Source organism: Phocoena sinus, chromosome 14 (genome assembly GCF_008692025.1).
Source record: "Phocoena sinus isolate mPhoSin1 chromosome 14, mPhoSin1.pri, whole genome shotgun sequence".
In the NCBI taxonomy this organism is placed as follows: Eukaryota; Metazoa; Chordata; class Mammalia; order Artiodactyla; family Phocoenidae; genus Phocoena; species Phocoena sinus.
The window spans coordinates 38,292,739-38,320,315 of NC_045776.1; the positions used below are offsets into that span (position 1 = coordinate 38,292,739).

General features: G+C 36.8%; 1 protein-coding gene across 4 annotated transcripts in view; it reads right to left on the reverse strand.

Annotated features, from left to right (window-relative positions):
* The window catches only part of KIAA1328 (KIAA1328 ortholog), a 375,328-nt gene that overhangs the window by 210,752 nt on the left and 136,999 nt on the right, over positions 1-27,577 (reverse strand). The window lies entirely within an intron of this gene.

Consider the following 27,577-nt stretch of genomic DNA (forward strand, 5'->3'; position numbering starts at 1 on the left):
CATTTTACTGTAAATAACAACCCTCCTTCCTCCCCAGCCACCCACACATATATGTATATATGTATCTGCCTGTCTGTTTGTCTATCTATGTCTCTATCACTGATATACACTCATGAATGTCTATTTTCCCCCCAAAGTATATAATTAATTCATTACTGTTCTTAATTATTTAGTTTATTTAAGTAAGTTCTTATTAAGTAAGATAGTTCCTATATTTGGTAATATTATTTAAAAATGAAGCAATGACTGGGTTATTAACACAATGCCAAACTGGCTGGAAATGTCAGGCCTGATGCCTGACCACAAGAAAGTGGGGGAGGAGGAGAGGAGGGTAAGGGAGATGGAGAAGGCTGGATGGTGTGGAAGTGTTCCCACATGGACATCAGACTCGTGAAAGAAGGGTAACTAGAATTAAAGCAGCCACAGGCTTTCCAACTATACCTGTTAGTCGCAAATGGAAATGTACTATTTTACATTTTGAAAATTGGCTTCCCTTTAAGGGAAAACATATGGTTAATGATTTAAGCTTCTGTGCAAGAAAATTCCTGAGAAATTGTGATGCACAAAAAAATGGGGCTAAAATAAATGTAAAACAATGACAACAGTGGCAGCACTAGTTGAACATGAATAGACGCAGGACTACAATTAAATATAAAAATATGGTTATAGCTACTCTTGTAATTCAGCATCTCCACAATTAGTTTTTTCCTCACTAGGACTAAAAAGTATGCAGTGCTGTCTTGCATCCTCCCCTCCACTATCCAATTCAATCAGTGCTCAGAGATCCTAAAGAAATGTGATTTTTTCCAGTGGTTAATTTGGAGCTGTAGCAAAGGGCAGACTTGTCATTAAATAACTACCCTTGAATAAAAGAAATCTCAGGAAGTAAAAGAATGAGAAGACAACTGTTTCTGCATGTGAAAATTTAGAAATAAGTTTTCCAGCTAGGTATGTTCAAGATGACAATCATAACAATTGATTTTCAGTTTTAGAGTATGGTGTGCTTTAAAGACAGAAAAAGTAGAACTGGAGTGACAATCCCACTGGTGGGAAGACAGGAAAACAGGGCTGCAGCCAGCAAGGAAAGCTTACTGGGCAATCTTCTGAGAGTTTGTGAGGTACATATGTCACTCAATAGAGACAACTTTCATACAACAACTTGACTCATAGGAGAGTTCATTGATGGTAAAAAGAGAAAAAGAGGGAGAAAAAGGTTGAGCAAGGGGCAGGAAAAGTGAAGGAGAACTGAAGGATAAAAAATAATAGAAAGTTAGAATGAAAAGGGCTAGGGTCTTTCTTCTTTCCCTCTACTTTCTCATTTTCTATCTGAGAAAATGGAAGATGAGAGAAATTAAATGACTGAACCAAGTTCACACAACTGAATAGTAATACGAGCAAAAATTAGAGCTCTAAACTCATTTTCAACCAAGCAGCTGAGGCAGAACAGAAAGAACACTGACCTTCAGATTACAAAGTCTGGGTTTCAATCTTTACTACCACTGGCTCATTCTATGGGCCTAGGCAAAGTCATGGCATTTCATGAACACTTTGAAGAAACTCATTGGCAGTCTAAGAAAAGTGAGTTAACAGAGATTTCTGTGAATGGAGACTAGGGTAGCATTAGCAGCTAGCTGTTAAGTCAATGTTAAGAAGTCCCCAACACTGAACTCTGAAATGTAAGTAGTGAGACCTATAGAAACCAGAGAGAACCTATTACCTCAGTGTACACAAGAGATAAAATTCCAAATAGTACTGAGGATATTTTAAACAGGGTGAATTTGGAAAAAATACATTTGCATTTTCTTCTCTCTGCCTTTGAAACCCAACAACAAAGTTCTAGAAGTAGTAAAGGGCTAGACTCTTAGTTTCTCTTCCTAATATTGAGTTTTGAGAGTTCTTCATATATTTTGGATACAATTTTTTTTTGAAATTTTGAATTTTATTTTTTTTACAGCAGGTTCTTATTAGTTATCTATTTTACACATATTAGTGCATAATGGGATACAATTTTATCAGATGTGTGATTTAAAAATATTTTCCTAGAGTCTGTGATTTGAATTTTCATCCTCACCACAGTACCTTTAGAAGACTAGTTCTTAATTTTGATGAAGTGCAATTTATCAATTTTTCTTTTATAAATCATGCTTGTGGTATTGATTCTAAGACATTTTCCCTTAACCCAAAGTAAAAAAGTTTATTTTTTTTCTTTTGGTTGGTTTTTTTTTAATGTTTTCTTCTAGAAGTTTCATAGCTTTAGGTTTCACATTTAAGTTTAGGTATAATATATTACATATAAGTAGGTCTAACTCTGGATGCTGTATTCTGATGCATTGATCTGTTTATCTTTACCGTATTGTCTTAATTACTGTAATTTAAAAATAAGTCTTATTTGACTCTTTGGATTTTAAAATGAATTTCCAATTCAGCTGTCTATTTCTACAAAAAAAGCATGCTGGAATTTCAGCTGGTATCAGTTGAATCGTTAGGTCAATTTTGGGAGAATTGACATATTAACAATATTGGTTTTCTGATCCACAAACACAGTATATCTTTCCAATATGGGGTGTTAATCTTTTGCAGAGCAGTTATCAGAGTACGAGTCACATTTATCCCTAAGTATTTCATATATTCTGATGCTATTATAAAATGGTATTTTAAAAATTTAACCACTTAAAATGTTTTTAAGTTTTAACATCCTACTTTGTTGTTAACATGTAGATATACAATTGATTTTTTTAAACTTTTTGGGGTAAATACACATATGATTTTCCATCTTAACCATTTTTTTTTTTTTTTTTTTCCGGTACGCGGGCCTCTCACTGTTGTGGCCTCTCCCGTTGCGGAGCACAGGCTCCGGACGCGCAGGCTCAGCGGCCATGGCTCACGGGCGCAGCCGCCCCGCGGCACGTGGGATCTTCCCGGACCGGGGCACAAACCCGCGTCCCCTGCATCGGCAGGCGGACTCTCAACTACTGCGCCACCAGGGAAGCCCCATCTTAACCATTTTTAAGGGTACAGTTCAGTGGTATTAAATACATTCATAATGTTGCATAACCAACACCACCATCCATCTTCATAGCTGTTTTCACCTTGTAAAACAGAAGCTCTGTATGAATTAAACAACAGCCTCCCATTCCCACCCTACAGCCCCTGGCAACAACAATCCTACTTTTTGTCTCTATGATTTTGACTACTCTCAGTACCTCATCTACGTGTTATACAATTGGTTTCTATAAATTGATCTTGTACTTTGCAACCTTCCTAAACTCATAACTTCTATTGGCTTTTTTTGTAATTACCTGGAAAGTCTGTTTGTACACTTATGGTTTATGGTTTACATTTTGATCATGTCACCTTCAAATAAAGATAGTTGTAGTTCTTTTACAATCTGTATGTCTTTTTCATAACTTACTGCACTGGCTAGACCCTCCAATACAATGGTGAATAGAAGAAGTGAAAGAAAATAACCCTGCCTTATTCCTAATCTGTCCCCATTAAAAGTATTATGCTAACCACATGTTTTTCTGAGATGTACTTAATCAGGATAAAGACATTCTCTTCTTACTTTTTGCAGCTTTTATCATGAATGGAAGTGGGTTTTCTCAAATATCTTTTTTGCATCTACTGAGATGAGCATATGTTTTTTCATTTTTAGACTGCTAATATGGTAAATTAAACTGACTGATTTTCAAATGTCAAATCAACTTCACATTCCTGAGGTAAACACTTAGTCATAATGTATTATTAGTTATATTTTTTGAATGAAATTGCTATAACTGTGTTGTATTTTTGCATCTATTATAACTGAGAAATATTGGTTTGTAGTGTTCTTTCCTTGTAATCCTCTTGTCTGGTTTTTTATCATAGTGTTGGCCTCATATAAGGAGTTGAGAAGAATTACCTCTTGAATTTTCTGGAAAATGTGTGTAGAATTAATACTCTTTTTTTTTTTTTTTTTTTTTTTTTTTGCGGTACGCAGGCCTCTCACTGTTGTGGCCTCTCCCATTGCGGAGCACAGGCTCCGGATGCGCAGGCTCAGCAGCCATGGCTCACAGGCTCAGCCGCTCCGCGGCATGTGGGATCCTCCCAGACCGGGGCACGAACCCGTGTCCCTTGCAACGGCAGGCGGACTCTCAACCACTGTGCCACCAGGGAAGCCCAATACTATTTCTTAAATAAATAATAATGTTTGGTAGAATTCACCAGTGAAGCGATCTGAGCCTAATGTTTTCTTTGTGGGAAGGCTTTTAGCTACAAGTTCAATGACTATTATAGGGCTATCCAGTTATCTATTTTTTCTTAAGTAAGCTTTGGTAGTTTGTGTCTTTCAAGGAATTTATAAGTTGTTAAATTTATCAACACAAAGTTGTTCATTATACATCCTTATTTTCCTTTTAATATCTGTAGAAACTGTAGTAATGTGACATATCTCATTCTTCCTGTTGGTAATTAGCATCCTCTCTTTTCTCTTTTAAATATTTATTTATTTATTTTTGGTTGCGTTGGGTCTTAGTTGCAGCACGTGGGATCTTTCGTTGCGGCACACGGGCTCTTCACTGCAGCACGCAGGCTTCTCTCTAGTTGTGGCACGTGGGCTCCAGGGCGCACAGGCTCAGTAGTTGCAGCACGCGGGCTCTGGAGCATGTGGGCTCAGTAGTTGTGGCACGTGGGCTCTAGAGCACATGGGCTCTGTAGTTGTGGCATGTGGGCTCCTAGTTGTGGTGCATGGGCTCAGTAGTTGTGGTGCGTGGGTTTAGTTGCCCCACAGCATGTGGGATCTTGGTTCCCCGACTTGGGATTGAACCCGCATCCCCTGCATTGGAAGGCAGATTTTCAACCACTGGATCACCAGGGAAGTCCCACTTCTCTCTTTTTTTCTTGAGCAGTTTGCCTAGAGGTTTATCAACTTCACTGATCTTCTCAAAGAACCAGGTTTTGATTTCACTTTTTTTTAGTTTTCTATTTCATTGATTTCTGCTCTAATCTTTATTATTTCTTATCTTCTGCTTACTTTGAACTTAATTTTCTTATTGTAGTTTCTTAAGGCAGAAGCTGAGGTCATTTACTTGAGATCTTTCTTTTCTGATATAGATGGTTAGGCCTATATGCTTCTAAGTACGGCTTTATCTGTATTCCACAAATTTTGATATGTGTTTTCATTTGCATTCAGTTCAATATACTATCTAATTCCCTTTGATTTTTTCTATGACCCATGGGTTATCTAGACTTTTGTTATTTGCTTCCAAATATTTGGTGATTTCACAGATAACTTTCTGTTATAGATTTCTAAATTAATCCCACTGTGGCCAGAGAAGTACTTTGTGTAACTTGAATTATTTTAAACATATTGTGACTTGTTTTATGGTACACAATATAAATTATCTTATTAAATGCTCTGTGTACACTTGAAAGAATTGTATTAGATTATTTTTGGGCAGAGTTTTAAATGTCACCTCAAATTGGCTGATGTAATTCTACTTTTTTACATCCTTACTAAATTTTCTGATGAATTGTTCTGTCAACTGTTGAAAGAAGGATATTAAAATATCTGACTAAAATTGTCAACGTGTCTATTTCTCCTTATAGTTATATCATCTTTTGCTTTACATATTTTGAAGCTCTGTTATTAAGTGCATAAACATTTAGCATTATTATATTCTCTTGATGAACTGAACACTTTATCATTATGAAGTGGTCTTCTTTTTCTGCAAATATTCTTTGCTATGAAATATACATTGTCTGATATTAACACAGCTACAACAGTTTTCTTTTTATTAATGTTAGCATGGTATATCTTTCTTTACCCCATCCTTTTACTTTTAATTTTGTTTTTTGTTTCCTAGGTGTCCTTTCTGTTCTTTGTTCCCTTTTCTCTCTTCTTCTGCCTTCTTTAGGATTATTTCTCATGATTCCAATTGATCTACTTTGTTGACTTATTAGCTATAATGTTTGTCTTATTATTTTGGAGATAGATTTAGAGTTGCTAGCATATATCTTTAACTTATCAGTCTACCTTCAGGAGATATTATGCCACTTCAGACATCATGTAAGAAACCTTACAACAGTATAACTTATTTATCCTCACCCAGTCTTTGTACTACTGTTATACATTTTGCTTCTACATACCTTATATATTCCACATTATATTATTTTTCTTAAATGTGTAAACTGTCTTTTACTCTTAAACAGACATAAATAATATGAAGAATATTATTTTATATTTATGTTTAGTGCCTTTCTTCTTACTGGCTTTTCTTTCTTCACACAGCCATCTTGTATCTCTGCTCTGCTTTTTATATTGTTCTCAAAAGGCTCATTCATGTATGCCCTGCCCAATTATTTATCATAAAGCACTTGTCATTATCTGAAATTTCAAAAATTTAATTTCTTTTATTTTTTGAGATTATAAGGTTCATGAGGGCAGGATCTGTACCCACATAACTCAGAACAATGAGCACATAGTAGGTGCTCTATAAACATTTGCCAAATAATTCCATCTTTATCTATTTGTTCCACTTATCTTTCTCCCATACTAGAAAATTAATCTTTACACATTGACATGAACATTAAAATCTCAAATCAGATAATGAGCATTATAATGACAGAATTAATCAAATAATGTACTAAGGCTCAAAATCACATTCATTTGAAGAAAAGCAACAAACAGGCTAGCAAAGGTTCAAAAACAGTTAATAATTAAGGGAAGAAATAATTTAATGTTCATTGAATAATGAAGACAATAAAAATCAGGTGGCAAAATTATTTGAAATTTAATTTAGCTAACAGGCACTTGAAGGAAGATAAGTTATAAGAAGGTTTGACTCCATAAACAGAAGCACAGTCAAATATTACATTTTTGTGTTTACCTGCACGGTGCCTGTCAAATCGCTTTGTCAGTAATGCCTGATATATGAATTTCAATATTCCCATACAAAATGGGGGGAAGAGTATTTAGGACTTCTTCCAGTTTAGAGAGGCTCTTGGATCAACAGCTTAGCTTTGAAAGAGTCCAGATGGATACCAGGCGATGTCAATATAATATTGAAGAGTGGGCTAGATCTCACGCTCTGATTTCTTATCTCAGCATGCTGATGTTAACTCTGCAAAATCAAGTACTACTAATGTGGCTGCTTATATACCACAACAGAACTGGTTCCACATCAAGCCTTTCTGTTGCAGGAGTAAATATTCATTCATACTTTGGCTGAGACTATCTATCTATTTATTTTTAATTGTGGTCAAAACCACAAACATAAAAGTTACCATCTTAACCATTTCTGGTCTGCAGTACAGTAGTGTTAACCATATACATTGCTGCATAACAGAACTCTAAATTTTTCATCCTGCAAAAGTAAAACTGTATATTCATTGAAAAGTAACTCCCCTTTTCCCCCTTCCCCAGCCTCTGTCATCCACCATTCTACTTTCTGTTTCTAAGAATTTCACTATTTTAGAAACCTCATATAAGTAGAATCATTGAGGCAATCTGCTGAGTACTAGATTCCCTTTCCTATCCCATGATGCTCTATGACAGATGGTGCAGTCTTAGAGCCAAAGCTCATTTGAAATAAATGAACAACCTAACTAGCTTTCTGTGATCTAGGGTTGAGAATCAATGTCAAATAAATAATCAAATATAAGGACAAACATTCTTGACTCCAAAAAGAACGATCATGAATCTAAATTTGTCCTACACATTTTAACCACTGTATCCCAATCATACCTAATGTAGAGAACATACAAAGTTTAATATTTTTAGTATCATATTATCAGTTTAAACACCTTTCAGATTTCATTTTGAATCTATAAACTACTAGTATAAAACATATTTCTTCAAGTTAATAACCAGGTATCAATGTCTAGACTGCATTTTTCAATAGATTTTATGGTTTGAAAAAATATTTGTGGAATATGCAAGTATATATAAAACTGTGCACCCAGTACCAATTATCAATTTGATTTGAAACAATTAATATTAAGACAATAGTAAATACATGTCTAAAATGTTGATTTGGTTTTCAGCTATTATGATACTTGTAGTATGTCACCAAACAATTATTTATTATTATTAAATTTAGCCTGATTCGAAGATCTGGAGTAGGTACGCATGACTTTCATTGGAGTTTACAGAGGTTTATCCCTTCTCTCACACTGGTAGCAACTGGTCTATAATAATTTGTATAAGTGTCCAAATAGATAATAAAAAGGAGATGATAAATAACTGGTAAAACATACAGCAAAGTGAAATATTTAAAACCTAGTAAGAATAATTCATTCTGCAGACTGGTCAGCTACCATGACAACATCTTCAACATAAAATTCCCATACAGTTGACCTCTGAACATGGATTTGAACTGCGCGAGTCCACTTCTATGTGGATTTTTTCAATAAATATATTGGAAAAATTTTTTGAGATTTGTGACAATTTGAAAAAACTCACAGGGGAACCACATAGCCTAGAAATATAAAAAAAAAATTAAGGAAAAGGCATGTCATGAATGCATAAAACATATGTAGACACTAGTCTATTTTATCATTTACTACTATGTAATATACATAAATCTATCACAAAATGTGAAAATTTATCAAAATTTACACAAACATACTGTACATGGCACCACTCACAGTTGAGGGAAATGTAAACAACCATAGAGGTTTAGTTTTAAATCATAACTGCATAAATGAACTGTACATGCTGTAGTACTGTAATGACTTCTCAGCCACCTCCTGATGCTATTGCGATGAGCTTGTGTTGCAAGTATGAGTATCCGCTTAAAACATCATGTGACACTTATCATCTCTGCATGAATAGGCTGCCTCTCCAGTAAACTGTGTAACTCAGTAAAAAAGTGATCTATTGTGGTTCTCGTGTATTCTTCATCGTGTTTAGTGCAATACCATAAACCTTGAATAAAACCATGGGACCCATATAAAGTGCCACTAACCATGCTGGAAGTGGTCCCCAGAGGCAGAGAAAAGTCATGACACTACCAGAAAAAGTAGAATTGCTTAATATGTACTGTAGATTGAGGTCTGCAGCTGTGGCTGCCCACCATTTCAAGATAAAGGAATCCAGCATAAGGACCACTGTAAAAAAAAGAAAAGGAAATTCGTGAAGCTGTTGCTACAGCTACTCCAGCAGACACAAAAACCTAACACTTTTGCGAAATATCTTTTTATCTCATACTGAAAATGCAGCATTTATGTGGGTGCAGGATTGTTATAAGAAAGGCATACCAATAGACTCTAACATGATTTTTTTAAAAAGTGAAGTCATTATATGACAACATAAAGCAAAAGGAAGATAAAAGGTCTAAAGCTGGAGAATTTAATGACAGCAAAGGATTTTTTTTTTTTTTTTTTGCGGTACGCGGGCCTCTCACTGTTGTGGCCTCTCCCGTTGTGGAGCACTGGCTCCGGATGCACAGGCTCAGTGGCCATGGCTCACGGGCCCAGCTGCTCCGCGGCATGTGGGATCTTCCCAGACCGGGGCACGAACCCGTGTCCCCTGCATCGGCAGGCAGACTCTCAACCACTGCACCACCAGGGAAGCCCCAAAGGATGGTTTTATGACAGAGCCAATCAAGGAAATCATGAAAGAGATTGTGGATATGGGGGGGAAAAAAGGTGGGGGGGGGGTGAAGGGTTTTAAGACAAAGATCTTGGAAAAATTCAAGAGATAACAGACACCACACCAGAGGAATTAACAGAAGACAATTGGATGAAGATGAGTGCTTCTGAACCAGTGCCAGATGATGAGGAAGAAGACATAGAAGAAACAGTGCCAGAAAACAAATGGCATTAGACAGTCTGGCAGAAGGGTTCAAATTATTCAAGACTGCTTTTAAGTTATTTTATGACATGGACCACTCTGTGATACAGGCACTGAAACTAATGCAAACAGCAGAAGAAGGAGTAGTACCATATAGAAACATTTTTAGACAAATGAAAAAGCAAAAAAGTCAGACAGAAATTAGGATGTATTTCCATAAAGTTACGCTGAGTGTGCCTGCCTCCCCTTCTACCTCCTCCATCTCTTCCACTTCTGCCACCTGAGACAGCAAGACCAACCCCTCCTCTCCCTCCTCCTCCTCAGCCTACTCAACATGAAGACAAGGATGAAGACATTTATGATGATCCACTTCCACTTAACGAATAGTAAATAATCATCTGAGTTAATAAACAAACTAATCTGTTGGATATGTGTGTGTGTTCATGTGAAAATCAAATAAATGTACAGTAAGAACTGTGTGAGACCTTTTTGTGTCACCATCATAATCATCTAAGTTTTCATGATATAGAACATCACGTGCAAGACTTGTATTGAAGTGGATAGCGTTTCCTTACATAGGCATAAGGTGAGTGATATTTAATATAAAATTAATAATGTTTTAGTTTTCTTACTGTCTTATAACTTTGCTTTCAAAGAATTACATTACCATACAGTATGCCTCTCTCATACTTCGAGTAACTGTGTATCAGTCTATCATCACGGGTAAGTGTTTTTTTTTAAAAAGTAACAATGTTTCCAATACTATATTATGAATATGACTATAATACTGTATGCCATAAAAATTTTATTTGACAATGATTCATTCATTAGTGTATAGGCTAGGCTATACACTTGAAGCAATCGTTATTGATTATACTAGGCTACCATAAACAATTGTATTGTTGCTTCTTCATTACCAATGGATAAGTCGTTATACCTGTAAATAAAGATGAATTTCTTTTTCACATTATCTTTTCATTTTGATTCCAGTGCTAGTGTTATATGTATAACATCTACAGGGTTTTGTATCATATAAGACAATGCTTATATAGGTACTGAGAGACAGCCAATTCATCTTGTAAACAGATGATGTAAACTTATGGTATTGATAAATACAGTACAGTACTGTAAATGTATTTTCTCTTATGATTTTTTTAAATAATATTTTCTTTTTTATAGCTTACTTAGTTATAAGACTAGGGTATATAATAAATATACAAAATATGTGCTATTCAACTGTTTATGGTATCAGTAAGGGTCAATAGTGGGCTATTATTAGCAGTTAAGTTCAGGGGGAGTCAAAAGTTATATGCAGATTTTCAACTGTGTGTGGGTTTAGCACTGTTTCTAACCAAACAAACTTGGGACCAGGATACAGAGAGTAGGCTATGGCCAGAGCTAGAGTGGGTCTGCCCTGGTTTAAACTCTGTTCCAGCCTAACAAGGAAAAATTGGCTGGTTTGGGGTCTCTGCCTTTGCCTTTAAGTCCTGATGTAACTTTCTTCCCCCAAGGTTGCTAATTAAAGAATAATAATAATAAAAAATCCAATCCCCACATTGTTCAAGGGTCAACCGTATTCAGGTATCAGAGAAATCAAGTATTTAGAAAACAGGAAATAAAGATGTAAAGTTCCATAAAACAAAGTAGAATCTAACTAGAGAAATATGTCCTAAGAACTAATTTCCAAATACTCAAATACCACTAAGGCATACAATTTACTTAACTTTGCCTCCTGTGGCAGGCAGGCAGCTTCTCGGATGGCCCCAATGATCACAGCCTGTCTCCTGGTACTGGTGCCCTTGTGTGTGAACATCTGCCCCGGCATGTAGGCAGGACCTGTGACTTGCTTCAAATACAGCAAAGGTGATGAAATGTCATTCCCACAATTAGGTTATACAAAACAGCAACTTCTATCTTGCTAGTAGACTCTAGTGCCTTCTTGACTCACCTGTTTTGATGAAATAAACAGCCACACTGGAGAGGTCTATATGACAAGGAACTAAGGTTGGCCTCCAGCAAAGAGCCAGGTAGGAACTGAGGGCTGCAGTGCAAAAGCCCACAAGGAACTGATTCTTTCCAACTACATGTAAGCGTGGAAGTGGATCCTCCCCAAGGCTGTTAACACCTTTGTTGTAGCCTGTGGAAGACCCCAAAGCACAGGAACTAGACAAGACTTGACTGGATTTCTGACCCACAGAAACTGTGTGTTAGGTGTGTTTTAAGCTGCTACTTTTGTAGTAATTTGTAACAGAGAATAGAAAACTAATACACCATCTTTAAAGTAGAGATATCTCAGAGTCTTATGACATTAATTAAACGACTTATTGAAGATGGCAGAGTAGAAGGACATGCTTTCATTCCCTCTTTCGAGAACACCAGAATCAAAACTAACTGCTGAACAATCAACGACAGGAAGACACTGGAACTCACCAAAAAAGATACCCCACATGTAAAGACAAACGAGAAGCTGCAATGAGATGGTAGGAAGGGCGCCATCACAATAAAATCAAATCCCATAACTGCCGGGTGGGTGACGCACAAACTGGAGAACACTTATACCCCAGAAGTCCACCCACGGAGTGAAGGTTCTGAGCCCCACGTCAGGCTTCCCACCTGGGGGCCTGGCAACGGGAGGAGGAATTCCTAGAGAATCAGACTTTGAAGTCTAGCAGGATTTGATTGCAGGACTTTGGCAGGACTCGGGGAAACAGAGACTCCACTCTTGGAGGATACACACAAAGTAGTGTGTGTGTTGGGACCCAGGGAAAGGAGCAATGACCCCACAGGAAACTGAACCAGACCTACCTGCTAGTGTTGGAGGGTCTCCTGCAGAGTGGGGGTGGCTGTGGCTTACCCAGGGACAAGGACACTGGCAGCAGAAGTTCTGGGAAGTACTCCTTGGTGTGAGCCCTCCCAGAGTCCGCCAGAGGGCAGACAACAGAAGCAAGAAGAACTACAATCCTGCAGCCTGTGGAACAAAAACTACATTCACAGAAAGGTAGACAAGATGAAAAGGCAGAGGGCTATGTACCAGATGAAGGAACAAGATAAAACCCCAGAAAAACAACTAAATGAAATGGAGATAGGCAACCTTCCAAAAAAAGAATTCAGAATAATGATAGGGAAGATGATCCAGGAGCTCGGAAAAGCAATGGAGGCAAAGATTGAGAAGATGCAAGAAATGTTTAACACAGATCTAGAAGAATTAAAGAACAAACGAACAGAGAGGAACAATACAATAACTGAAATGAAAAACACACTAGAAGGAATCAATAGCAGAATAACTGAGACAGAAGAACGGATAAGTGACCTGGAAGAAAGAATGGTGGAATTCACTGCCGTGGAACAGAATAAAGAGAAAAGAATGAAAGGAAATGAAGACAGACTAAGAGACCTCTGGGACAACATTAAATGCAACAACATTCGCATTATAGGGGTCCCCGAAGGAGAAGAGAGAGAGAAAGGACCCGACAAAATATTTGAAGAGATGATAGTCGAAAACTTCCCTAACATGGGAAAGGAAATAGCCACCAAAGCCCAGGAAGCACAGAGAGTCCCATACAGGATAAACGCAAGGAGAAACATGCTGAGACACACAGTAATCAAACTGGCAAAAATTAAAGACAAAGAAAAATTATTGAAAGCAGCAAGGGAAAAATGACAAATAACATACAAGGGAACTCACATAAGGTTAACAGCTTATTTATCATGAGAAAGTCTACAAGCCAGAAGGGAATGGCATGAAATATTTAAAGTGATGAAAGGGAAGAACTTACAACCAAATTACTCTACCCCACAAGGATCTCATTCAGATTCGATGGAGAAATCAAAAGCTTTACAGATAAGCAAAAGCTAAAAGAATTCAGCACCACCAAACCAGCTCTACAACAAATGCTAAAGGAACTTTTCTAAGTGGGAAACACAAGAGAAGAAAAGGAACTACAAAAACAAACCCCCCAAAATTAAGAAAATGGTAATAGGAACATACATATCGATTATTACCTTAAACGTGAGTAGATTAAACGCTCCAACCAAAAGACACAGGCTTTCTGAATGGACACAAAAACAAGACCCATAAATATGCTGTCTACAAGAGACCCACTTCAGACCTAGGGACACATACAGACTGAAAGTGAGGGGATGGAAAAAGATATTCCATGGAAATGAAAATCAAAAGAAAGCTGGAGTAGCAATACTCATATCAGATAAAATAGACTTTAAAATAAAGAATGTTACAAGAGCCAAGGAAGGATACTATGTAATGATCAAGGGATCAATCCAAGAAGAAGATATAACAATTATAAATATATATGCACCCAATATAGGAGCACCTCAATATATAAGGCAACTGCTAACAGCTAAAGATGAAATGGAGAGTAACACAATAATAGTGGGGGACTTTAACACCTCACTTACACCAATGGACAGATCATCCAAACAGAAAATTAATAAGGAAACACAAGCTTAAAATGACACAACAGACCAGATAGATTTAATTGATATTTATAGGACATACCATCTAAACCCAGCAGATTACACTTTCTTCTCAAGTGCGAATGGAACATTCTCCAGGATAGATCACATCTTGGGTCACAAATGAAGCTTCAGTAAACTTAAGAAAACTGAAATCATATCAAGCATCTTTTCTGACCACAATGCTATGAGATTAGAAATCAATTACAGGGAAAATAACGTAAAAAACACAAACACACAGAGGCTAAACAATACGTTACTAAATAAGCAAGAGATCACTGAAGAAATCAAAGAGGAAATTAAAATATACCTAGAGACACATGACAATGAAAACACGATGATCCAAAACCTATGGGATGCAGCAAAAGCAGTTCTAAGAGGGAAGTTTATACTTATATAAGCCTACCTCAAGACAGAAGAAAAATCTCAAATAAACAATCTAACATTACACCTAAAGGAACAAGAGAAAGAACAAACAAAACCCAAAGTGAGCAGAAGGAAAGAAATCATAAAGATCAGAGCAGAAATAAGTCAAATAGAAATAAAGGAAACAATAGCAAAGATCAATAAAACTAAAAGCTGGTTCCTTGAGAAGATAAACAAAATTTATAACCATTAGCCAGACTCATCAAGAAAAAGTGGGAGAGGACTCCAATAAAATTACAAATGAAAAAGGAGAACCTACAACAGATACTACAGAAATACAAAGCATCCTAAGAGAGTACTACCAGCAACTCTGTGCCAATAAAATGGACAGCCTGGAAGAAATGGACAAATTCTTAGAAATGTATAACCTTCCAAGACTGAACAAGGGAGAAATAGAATATATGAACAGACCAAACGCAAGTAATGACTGAAACTGTGATTAAAAATCTTCCAACAAACAAGTCCAGGACCAGATGACTTCACAGGTGAACTCTATCAAACATTTAGAGAAGAGCTAACACCCATCATTCTCAAACTCTTCCAAAAAATTGTGGAGGAAGCAACACTCCCAAACTTATTCTATGAGGCCACCATCACCCTGATACCAAAACAAGACAAAGATAGTACAAAAAGAGAAAACTACAGACCAATATCACTGATGAATACAGATGCAAAAATCCTCAACAAACTACTTGCAAACAGAATCCAACAACACATTAGAAGGATCATACACCATGACCAAGTGGGATTTATCCCAGAGATGCAAGGATTCTTCAATAAACGCAAATCAATCAATGTGATACACCATATTAACAAATTGAAGAATAAAAACCATATGATCATCTCAATAGACACAGAAAAAGCTTTTGAGAAAATTCAACACCCATTTATGATAAAAACCCTTTAGTGAGTGGGCACAGAGGGAACTTACCTCAAAATAATAAAGGCCATATATGATAAACCCACAGCAAACATCATTCTCAATGGTGAAAAACTGAAAGCATTTCCTCTAAGATCAGGACAAGAAAAGGATGTCCACTCTCACCACTATTATTCAACATAGTTTTGGAAGTCCTAGTCATGGCAATAGGAGAAGAAAAAGAAATAAAAGGAATACAATTTGGAAAAGAAGAAGTAAAACTGTCACTGTTTGCAGATGACATGATACTATATATAGAGAATCCTAAAGGTGCCACCAGAAAACTACTAGAGCTAATCAATGAATTTGGTAAAGTTGCAGGATACAAAATTAACGCACAGAAATCTCTTGCAATCCTATACACTAATGATGAAAAATCTGAAAGATGAATTAAGGAAACACTCTCATGTACCACTGCAACAAAAAGAATAAAATACCTAGGAATAAACCTACCTAGGGAAACACAAGACCTGTATGCAGAAAACTGTAAGACACTGATGAAAGAAATTAAAGATGATACAAATAGATGGAGAGATATACCATGTTCTTGGATTGGAAGAATCATTACTGTGACAATGACTATACTACCCAAAGCAATCTACAGATTCAGTGCAATCCCTCTCAAATTACCAATGGCATTTTTTACAGAACTAGAACAAAATATCTTAAAATTTGTATGGAGACTCAGAAGACCCCAAATAGCCAAAGCAGTCTTGAGGGAAAAAAACGGAGCTGGAGGAATCATACTCCCCGACCTCAGAGTATACTACAAAGCTACACTAATCAAGACAATATGCTACTGGCACAGAAACAGAAATATAGATCAATGGAACAGGATAGAAAGCCCAGAGATAAACCCATGCACATATGGTCAACTAATCTATGACAAAGGAGGCAAGGATATACAATGGAGAAAAAACAGTCTCTTCAATAAGTGATTCTGGGAAAACAGGACAATTACATGTAAAAGAATGTAATTAGAACACTTCCTAACACCATACACAAAAATAAACTGAAAATGGATTAGAGACCTAAATGTAAGACCGGACACTATAAAACTCTTAGAGGAAGACACAGGAAAAACACTCTTTGACATAAATCACAGCAAGATATTTTTTGATCCATCTCTTACAGCAATGGAAATAAAAACAAAAATAAACAGATGGGACCTAATGAAACCTAAAAGGTTTTGCACAGCAAAGAAAACTCTAAGGATGAAAAGACAACCCTCAGAATGGAAGAAAATATTTGCAAATGAATCATCGGACAAAGGATTAATCTCCAAAATATATAAACAGCTCATGCAGCTCAATATTAATAAAACAAACAACTCAATCAAAAAATGGGCAGAACTAAGTGGTTGAGAGTCTGCCTGCCGATGCAGGGGACACGGGTTCGTGCCCTGGTCCAGGAAGATCCCACATGCCGCGGAGCGGCTGGGCCCGTGAGCCATGGCTGCTGAGCCTGCGCGTCCAGAGCCTGTGCTCCGCAACGGGAGAGGCCACAACAGTGAGAGGCCCGCGTACAGCAAAAAGAAAAAAAAAATGGGCAGAAGACCTAAATAGACATTTCTCCATAGAATACATACAGATGGCCAAGAAGCACATGAAAAGCCGCTCAACATCACTAATTATTAGGGAAATGCAAATCAAAACTACAATGAGGTATCACCTCACCCCAGTTAGAATGGGCATCGTCAGAAAATCTACAAACAACAAATGCTGGAGAAGGTGTGGAGAAAAGGGAACCCTCTTGCACTGTTGGTGGGAATGTAAATTGATACAGCCACTATGGAGAAAAGTATGGAGGTTCCTTAAAAAAGTAAAAATAGAATTACCATATGACCCAGCAATCCCACTACTGGGCATATACCCAGAGAAAACCATAATTCAAAAAGACACATGCACCCCAATGTTCACTGCAGCACTATTTACAATAGCCAGGTCATGGAAGCAAACTAAATGCCCATCGACAGATGAATGGATAAAGAAGATACAGTACATATATACAATGGAATGTTACTCAGCCATAAAAAGGAATGAAATTGGGTCATTTGTAGAGACATGGATGTATCTAGAGACTATCGTACAGAGTGAAGTAAGTCAGAAAGAGAAAAACAAATATTGTATATTAATGCATATATGTGGAACCTAGAAAATGGTATAGATGAACCGGATTGAAGAGCAGAAATTGAGCCACAGATGTAGAGAACAAACGTATGGACAGCAAGGGGGGAAAGCGGCGGGGGGTGGGGGTGGGGGTGTGCTGAATTGGGAGATTGGGATTGACATGTATACACTGATGTGTATAAAATGGATGACTAATAAGAAAATAAACATTGAAAAAATGACATTAAATAAGTAAAACTAAATTGCCTAAAATACAGATATTAGATGGTTAGTTCTACTCACTTTCTAGTTAATTAACTTGTGGCATTCCAACCAACAGCTGGAAGAATATAGTTTGTTTAGAATATAAAACAAATTTTGGTAGCAAACAACTTTATAGTAACTTAAACCCTGTACTTTATTTTCATTGTATTTTTTAAATTAATAGACTTTTTTTTTTTTTTTTTTTCCGGTACGCGGGCCTCTCACTGTTGTGGCCTCTCCCGTTGCGGAGCACAGGCTCCGGATGTGCAGGCTCATGGGCCCAGCTGCTCCGCGACATGTGGGATCTTCCCGGACTGGGGCACGGACCTGTGTCCCCTGCATCAGCAGGAGGACTCTCAACCACTGCGCCACCAGGGAAGCCCCAAAATTAATACACTTTTTAAGAGCAGTTTTAGATTTAAAAATTGAGCAGATAGTTCCCATATACTCCCTCTCTCCCCCTCATGGTTTCCCTGATTTTTAGCATCTTCCATTAGCGTAGTGCATTTGTTACAATTGATTAACCAGTATTGATGCGTTATTATTAGTTCATAAAATCCATAGTTTAATTAGGGTTCACTCTTTGTGTCTTATGTTATACAGTTCTATGTATTTTGACAAATGTTCTAGCTATTCATCCCTCATTCCCTCTCCCTGACTGCAGGCAACTACGGATCATTTTACTGTCTGCATAGTTTTGTCTTTACCCTTCACTTTGGGTTGTGATCTCCTACAGTAATATAGCTTACTCTTTCCAGACCAGATAATATACAATGAGTCAGAGCCAGTAAGTGTGACTCAGTATTCATGCTTCTCATGTTCCCTATTAGAGTTATTCTCATGTTCTTTATTAGAGTTATCCTCATTTACATTTCAGCTAATTCTTCTGCATTTTGATAAAGCATTACCTTCTTTGGCCAGTCTCTCTCTCTCTCTCTCTCTCTCTCTCTCTATTGGAGAGAGAGCCTTAACTATTTTCTTACAATAAATTGTTTAAATTATCATATTTTAAGTTTACTTTCTGGGTAAAGGACATTACAGTAGCAGACAAGCCAAAATTCTATGCACTGGGCTTAAGAATATATTTGATTGGGGCTTCCCTGGTGGGGCAGTGGTTGAAAGTCCGCCTGCCGATGCAGGGGACGCAGGTTCATGCCCCGGTCCGGGAAGATCCCACATGCCGTGGAGCGGCTGGGCCTGTGAGCCATGGCCGCTGAGCCTGCGCGTCCGGAGCCTGTGCTCCGCAACGGGAGAGGCCACAACAGTGAGAGGCCCGCATACCGCAAAATAATAATAATAAATTAATTAATTAAAAAAAAAAAGAATATATTTGATTGGTGGTGGAGACGAAGAACTGCCTTTCTAACTGTTTGTTTAGCCCAATCCTCACAGTTCACAGTGACATAGAAATTCAATATGCACAATCATCTTAGGAGTCAAAATTCATACGGCACAGTATGCTATACGCATACAACAGAACCTTGCCTGCACCCAAGACCTTCATTATCATTAGGATTCATACCACTGGACCACATTTTAAATAAATCTATGTGAAAATGAATCCTACAAACACTTTTAATATTAATTCCTATTAAACTGAGAATCTTTGCAACATAACTGATATAATACCAGATTTATTAGGTTCACCCATCTGTGAAGAGTAGCATTTCCTTGGTATTAAAAGTATATATTTTATTGACTAGGATTGTTTATTGACTTAAGGGTATAGCTGTTAAAGTGATCTGGCAATCGATCCTACAAGCACACTGAATTTATCAGCAGGATACCCAGACATTTGGAAATGGTCTTAATATTATGGCTCCAAAAAGCAAAGCTTCAGGCACTATTCTAGGATCTCTTGAAATCTGTAGTTACTTGAATACCAGATCATTCACTGGTCTTTTTTTTCTTATTAAGGATTTCATGTACCATAAAAGTAATACTCTATTCTTTTTTTTTTTTTGTAGTTAAATAAGTTGGATTTATTATTTGCTGCAGCGAGGGGAAACACACACCTTGGGGAAACATGGATGTGTTAGGAAGATCCTACTATATAGGATTTGGGCTTTGATTGAGTAATTTGAGGGAAGCAGGTGAGAGTTTGCTTTAGATTGGATGCTGTCAGAAAACAGGGATGATTCTATGAGTGGATATCTCAATAAGTTTTATCTTTAGGGAGGGGAGACTCATAAGAGGATAAGCTATAATTGGTAGAGAAGTAGCAGTCACTCATTTTGGCCAAGAGAGGGGATGTATGGTAACTTGTGGGCTGCACAGTGACCTTGGTTTTGTCTGTATTTAGATATAATTATGAAGTGGCCTTGTTTTGTCTTATTTTATCATGGTCTCAGAGTAACCTTGCATCGGGTTAGTGTTCTGTGAGATTGTTTCTGTTCAGTAGGGGAATAACATGGCCCACAGTGAGTGCTAGGCCAGTTTTCAAGTGTCACGTACCGCCCCCTCCTCTTTTTTTCCTTTCTCACAAGTTCCAGGTGATGCTGATACTACTGGTCCAGAGACCACCAACCTTTGAGAACCACTCTCTGAGAGGGTAAAGAGACCTGAGACCTATGTTTGGAACAGGTACATAATAAAGTAATACTGTATTCTTCTTAATTAAAGGCAGTACTTCTGGTTACTATTAATTACATAAGACTAAATGAAATACTGTGATCCATGTTCAAGTTCAGGTGGTCACTGTAATATGCATAAAAAACACTGTACTTAAAGAAGAACAAAAACTGGTACCAAGAAAAATCAATATATGAAGTTAGGCTTCAAAAAGGGTGTCTTCAATGTTGGAATAATGTTGAAGTTAATTTTTGTGCATGGTGCAAAGGGTCTAAATTTATCTTTTCTGCATGTGTCCAATTGTCCTATCAATGCTTGTTGAAAAGATAATTTTTTCGCACTGAATTGCGTTAGCACCTTTGTTGAAGATCAGTTGACCATAATTGCTAGAGTTTATTTCTGAATTCACAATTCTGTTCCACTGGTCTAAATGTCCATCATTATGGCAGTACTATATTCTTGGAAACTGTATGTATTAGTTTTCTATTTCTGTATAACAAATTACCACAAACATAGCAATTTACAATAACACAAATTTATTACCTCACAGTTCTGTAGGTCAGAAGTTCAGGCAGGCTTGGCTAGGTTCTCTGCTTAGTTTCTCACAAGACTGAACTCAAGCTATCAGCTAGGCCAGGTTCTAATTGGAAATATCTAAGGAAGAACCTGCTTCCAAGCTCAGGCTGGTGACAGAATATAGTTCCTTGTGGTGGCAAGACTTAAATCACTCTTTTCTTGCTACTGGTCAGAGACAGCTCTCAGCTCCTAACCCCTTCCATCTTCAAAGCCTGCAATGGTATGTTGAATACCATTCTTATGCTTTATATCTCTCTGTCTCTTTTGCTCCCAGCTGGGGAAAACTCTCTGCTTTTATCATGTAATTAGGTTAGGCCCATCTAAATATTATCTCCTTTTTATTATATAACATAACATATTATGGGAGTAAAACCATTTCGGCAGGGGTCAAAAGTCATGCAAGTAAGGTTAAAATTCTATCTACTATACTATACCTTTAGAGTAAACATTAAAATTAGAAAGAGTGATCTTATACTTTACTGTTCTTTCTCAAATTTTTTGGCTATTAGTATTACTCTGCATTTCCATATAAACTTTAGGATCATCTTATCAATTTCTGTAAAAATGAAATTATCAAAATTTGCTGGAAATCTGATGGAGATTGCAACAAATCTATAGACTAATTTGGGGAAAATTGCCATTTTAATAACATTGAGTCTTGCAAACCATGAACATGGAATAATATCTTAGATCTTTATTTCTCTCAGCAATGTTTTGTTATTTTCAGTGTTTTTATTGTACTGCTTTTATTAAATATATTCATTTTTGAATTGTTCATTGGAAGTAAATAGAAATAACATTGACTTGCATACTGATCTTGTATCCTGCAACTTGCTGAACTTATTTATTAGTTCTATCATGTTTTTGTGTGTGCGTGTTTGTGGATTTCTTAAGATTTTCTACATATAGGACCATGCTGTCAATGAATAAAGACAGTCTTATTCTAGTAATATAGAGAAAATTTTCTCCAACAGTTCTGCCTTCTGTCCTCCTCCTTTTGTGCAAGTACACATACACACACACACATACAACGTCTTTATATCTTATAAGCTCAACCATACAGTTTTATAATTATTGTTTTATTCAGGTGTCTTTTAAGTTTTCTATTTAAGAAAAGAGAGATATGTAATTACTTTTACCAGTGCTCTATTTCTTTATGTGAATTTGAGTTGCTGGCTTATGTCATTTTCTTTCATCTGAGCAGACTTCTATTAGTATTTATTGTAAGGCAGATAAGCTAGCAATGAATTCTCTCAGTCTTTATTTATTTAGGAATGTCTTTATGTCACTTTCATTTTTGAAGGATAGTTTTATTTGATTGCCAGTTTTTTTTTTTTCCTTCAGCTCTTTGAATATGCCATCCCACTGCCTCTTTCCTCCACTGTTTCTGATGAGAAGTCAGCTGTTAATCATATCTTTATTCTATGTACAAATCTTTTATTCCACAAGGAGTTTAGTAGTTCATTTGAGTCAGACATATAACAGATATCCAAAGGGCATAACATTTTTGATTTGGCTTCTTTGTCAGTTAGAAGTGTGGTGACACTTCTGGACTGCCAACAAATCTGGGCTTCTTATAACAGACTCAAAGATAGCTTAGTATAGATAGAATTAAAATAAATATTACACAGTAAATACACATTAAAATGCATAAGTAGGTTAGACAGAATTAAAATGGTAAGGAGCTCTATTAGCACATGCCTATATGAGGCAGTTAAAAAATGTTTAACCAAAAGAATACATGAAAATAATCACAGAATAGGAAATAGTCCCAAGACACTGTGGCCCTAAGCACTACAAAATCTCTTTTAACAAACTATAGAGACAATAGTAATGGAAACCACCCAGAAACAATTAAAAATGCACTCAGCAATGATTTACCTATTATAGTTCAGATTCTGTCCAGTCCATGACCTAGGCCTAAATAAAGACAGAACAAGTAATCATAGGAAAAATGGAAAAGTTTCTATAAAAGGCCTTTTACTAGATCAGAACAGCATGGATTCATTAATATCCATTGCCCATGGCTGAAAAGTAATGATGATTTTATCCATTTTATAGAAAAGGGGGAAATCTCAAGATGAATCCAAATCTACCTTTTTATATCTACTTGGCAAAAAAATGGAAGAGTTAAGAAAAACATTAAGGCAATCTTGCATAGAGACATTTTCAAACTGCAGCAGGAAAAGCTACTCAAAGTGCTGCCTAGGCTTTCTCTTAATATAAAGAATACTGTGGAAATACCATACCTCTCCTGAAATGATACAGCCTATCAAATAAGATTAAAATAGAAGTTATAAGCATCAGAGTTTAAGGTGACATTATTTAAGTTCAGATTCACACACACACAAAATAGTAACACTCGACTGTGACAAGAAGAGCTGTATTCTAAAATGTACTCTGGTTAAAACTATGGTTACTAGATCCTCCCATGTCCAAGAACAAGGTTATACTGTGGGTAAGTATTGTTTCTTAAGATAAGGAAATGGAGTAACAGACACACGTCAGTGAGGTATCTCAGTCTAAATAGAACAAGTGAAAAATCTTTCTAGATTCCACAATGAAGAACTTGTAATGCTGAACAAATTACAAGATGAATGGAGAATGCATTCATCTTTAAGGCAAAGCAAGAAAGAGGATGGGGGGAAAAGCAAGGAAAAAATTCGCTCTGTAAATGGAGCAACTTCTTTTCAACCAAATGGCAGAAGTAAAAAGAAAACCATAAGCTAGCACATTCTTCTGAAGAACTGCAAATTTAATAAAATTATAAACAAAACTTATAATGAGCAAGTTGAGCCACATGGCAACCAACACAAAGAAGAAACAAAAGAAGACTCTTAAAGTCAAATGAATGCCTCATGAAAAATGAACTGCAGCATCTCTATCACAAAATCTGAAGGTGAGTTTAAAAAAACCTTATTTTTTTTTGCTTTTTATCTATTTATCTATTTATTTATTTATTAAACATCTTTATTGGAGTATAATTGCTTTACAATGGTGTGTTAATTTTTGCTTTATAACAAATTGAATCAGTTATACACATACATATGTTCCCATATCTCTTCCCTCTTGTATCTCCCTCCCTCCCACCCTCATTATCCCACCCCTCTAGGTGGTCACAAAGCACCGAGCTGATCTCCCTATGCTAAGCGGCTGCTTCCCACTAGCTATCTATTTTACGTTTGGTAGTGTATATATGTCCATGCCTCTCTCTCACTTTGTCACAGCTTACCCTCCCCCCTCCCCATATCCTCAAGTCCATTCTCTAGTAGGTCTGTCTTTATTCCCGTCTTGCCCCTAGGTTCTTCATGACTTTTTTTTTTCCCTTAGATTCCATATATATGTGTCAGCATACGGTATTTCCTTTTCTCTTTCTGACTTACTTCACTCTGTATGACAGACTCTAGGTCCATCCACCTCACTACAAATAACTCAATTTCGTTTCTTTTCATGGCTGAGTAATATTCCATTGTATATATGTGCCACATCTTCTTTATCCATTCATCTGTCAATGGGCACTTAGGTTGCTTCCATGTCCTGGCTATTGTAAATAGAGCTGCAATGAACATTTTGGTACATGACTCTTTTTGAATTCTGGTTTCCCAGTAGTGGGATTGCTGGGTCGTATGGTAGTTCTATTTTTAGTTTTTTAAGGAACCTCCAGATTGTTCTCCATAGTGGCTGTACCAATTCACATTCCCACCAACAGTGCAAGAGGGTTCCTTTTTCTCCACACCCTCTCCAGCATTTATTGTTTGTAGATTTTTTGATGATGGCCATTCAGACCGGTGTGAGATGATATCTCACTGTAGTTTTGATTTGCATTTCTCTAATGATTAGTGACATTGAGCATTCTTTCATGTGTTTGATGGCAATCTGTATATCTTTGGAGAAATGTCTGTTTAGGTCTCTGCCCATTTTTGGATTGGGTTGTTTGTTTTTTGGATATTGAGCTGCATGAGCTGCTTGTGAATTTTGGAGATTAATCCTTTGTCAGTTGCTTCATTTGCAAATATTTTCTCCCATTCTGAGGGTTGTCTTTTGGTCTTGTTTATGGTTTCCTTTGCTGTGCAACAGCTTTGAAGTTTCATTAGGTCCCATTGCTCATTTTTATTTCCATTTCTCTAGGATGTGGGTCAAAAAGGATCTTGCTGTGATTTATGTCATAGAGTGTTCTGCCTATGAAAAAACCTTATTTTGAGAACAAATAAAATTTTATATTTACCTGACATTTTGGCTACTCACAGGAAAATCAAATAGTTTCCCACCATCTCTAGTGTATTTGTGCTCTGGCATTCAAAAAACTGGATTTCAGATTAAGATCCAAAAGAGGGTTGGTCATAGAAACAAGGGCTTGTAAAGCAAATTTTCAATATTTTTTAGCTATCTCAAAATTTTCTTGTCTTTCTCTCTTCAAAAAAATATGGAGTCAGACTGTTTAGGTTCATATCTTGATTTTCTAACTTGCTACCTGGATGACAAGGCAAGTCTCTTGTTCTGCCTGGGATTCCTCCTCTGTAAAATGGGGATAATAACTTCATTGGGCTACTGAGGGACTAAACGATTTAATGTGTGTTAAGAGCTTAGAACAGTACCTGGAGCACATAGTATTTACCATATGAAATTTTGTTAAATAAAAATTAAAACTTTATTAGGCCAACCTATGTTAGGTTCTGAGTATAAAGAAACCAACAGGATGCTGTTTTTAAAAAAGCTTGGTGAGAGAGATGGATGAATAAACAATGATTACAAAAGAACTAGAACAGTGCTATGATAGAGATGAGTAGTCTATTTGTGAGCACATAAAGAGGACCTCTAACTTTACCACATCGTCATTCAGAGTGTTCACAATGATGCCCTTCCTGACAGGAAGTAGATTTGTCCACCAAATTCACCCAATTCCCATGAGGGTGACTGAGAAGGTGCTTACCTTTGCTTAGCTAAGAGAAGCCTGTCACAAAGAACAAATCAGATAACAAAGGAAACGGGTGACAATCTCCACTTGGTATTCAAAAAGAAACTTATTTTCCCTCTCTAGGTTCAAATAGCAGAGTCTACAAGTGCTCTCAATTTCATTTAAATATAAAGTCTGACCACGGGGCACTTCCTGAAAACATGGTTTTAAAATTTTCTCATGAATAAGTCAAAATGAAAATTCAGAAGTATCTCCTTTTTTTTTTTTTTTTTTTTTTTGTGGTAGGCAGGCCTCTCACTGATGTGGCCTCTCCTGTTGCAGAGCACAGGCTCCGGACGCGCAGGCTCAGCAGCCATGGCTCACAGGCCCAGCCGCTCCGCGGCATGTGGCATCTTCCTGGACCAGGGCACGAACCCGTGTGCCCTGCATTGGCAGGCGGACTCTTAACCACTGTGCCACCAGGGAAGCCCCCGTAGTATCTCCTTTTGAGAGTATACTTTCTCTATACCTGTGACCAACAGTTTCTTCCTAGTATTTGTAATTTTTTAAGTTTTGCTCCTCAGGGTTGAGGTTAAGAGAGGCAGTGTTAACTATGATTGGTCTCTAGGGAAACCTCCAAGAATCACTCTTTTAAACATAAAACACTACCCTTTAGAAAGTTTTATTTTCCCCTCATTTCAGCAGTAGATAGAAAAAGGGCTAGGCCTCTTTATCTAGATGTCTTTAAACTCCCTAATGACTATTTCTTGACTCAGTCTATATCCTTAACTACTGGCAATTGAAAAGTCCCTCAGCCTCTCCTCCACTACCCTTGGCCAACGTTTTTGTGCCCTTAAACATCTGTCATAGAGACAGAGGGAGTGGAAGTGTAAAGACGAAAGTCAGAAATCTGATCTTCATGTTATAATCTTCTCTAGCCCGACCATGAGAGCATTAGGAAAGTGCCACCTTAAAAACTGCCCTTTTTCAAAGTGGCAAAACAAATCCAAATAAAAAGATTAGCTTCCACCTTCCTCTGCCTCATTTTATAGCATAGGTTTTCAGAAAACAGAACAAAAGAAAATATTTCCAGTTAGAATACAAATAAACCATTCATACTGTGGTTCTTTCTTATAAATATTGTGACTTCAAAATAAAAAAGGGAGGGTACGTTAAAAGTCTAAGCTATGCCACATTCCAGCAAAATTATTATTCTTTCTTTTCTTTTTACTTTTCCATATGTCCAAACTTGAGGTTTAAAAATGGATTTTCTTAGCCGAAACTCTTAACCCATCTGAGACAGGTGTCTCTAGGTTGAACAGAACAGTGTTCTTTAGAATATTTACAGAAAACCATTCAAGACCTGCTACTATTCAAAGGGAGAGGATAACCCTTTAGTTAGTACATTATCCATGTTTTAATAATAATATGAATGACTCTGACACTCTATATAGTTTTTTCTACAACGTTTTAATACAAAAGCTATCCTCATCCATTTAAATTCATTTGGATATGAAAAAGACAACCAATGTCACTTGCTAGAGGGCAAGAAGTAAGTCTTCAGAACTTGTTTC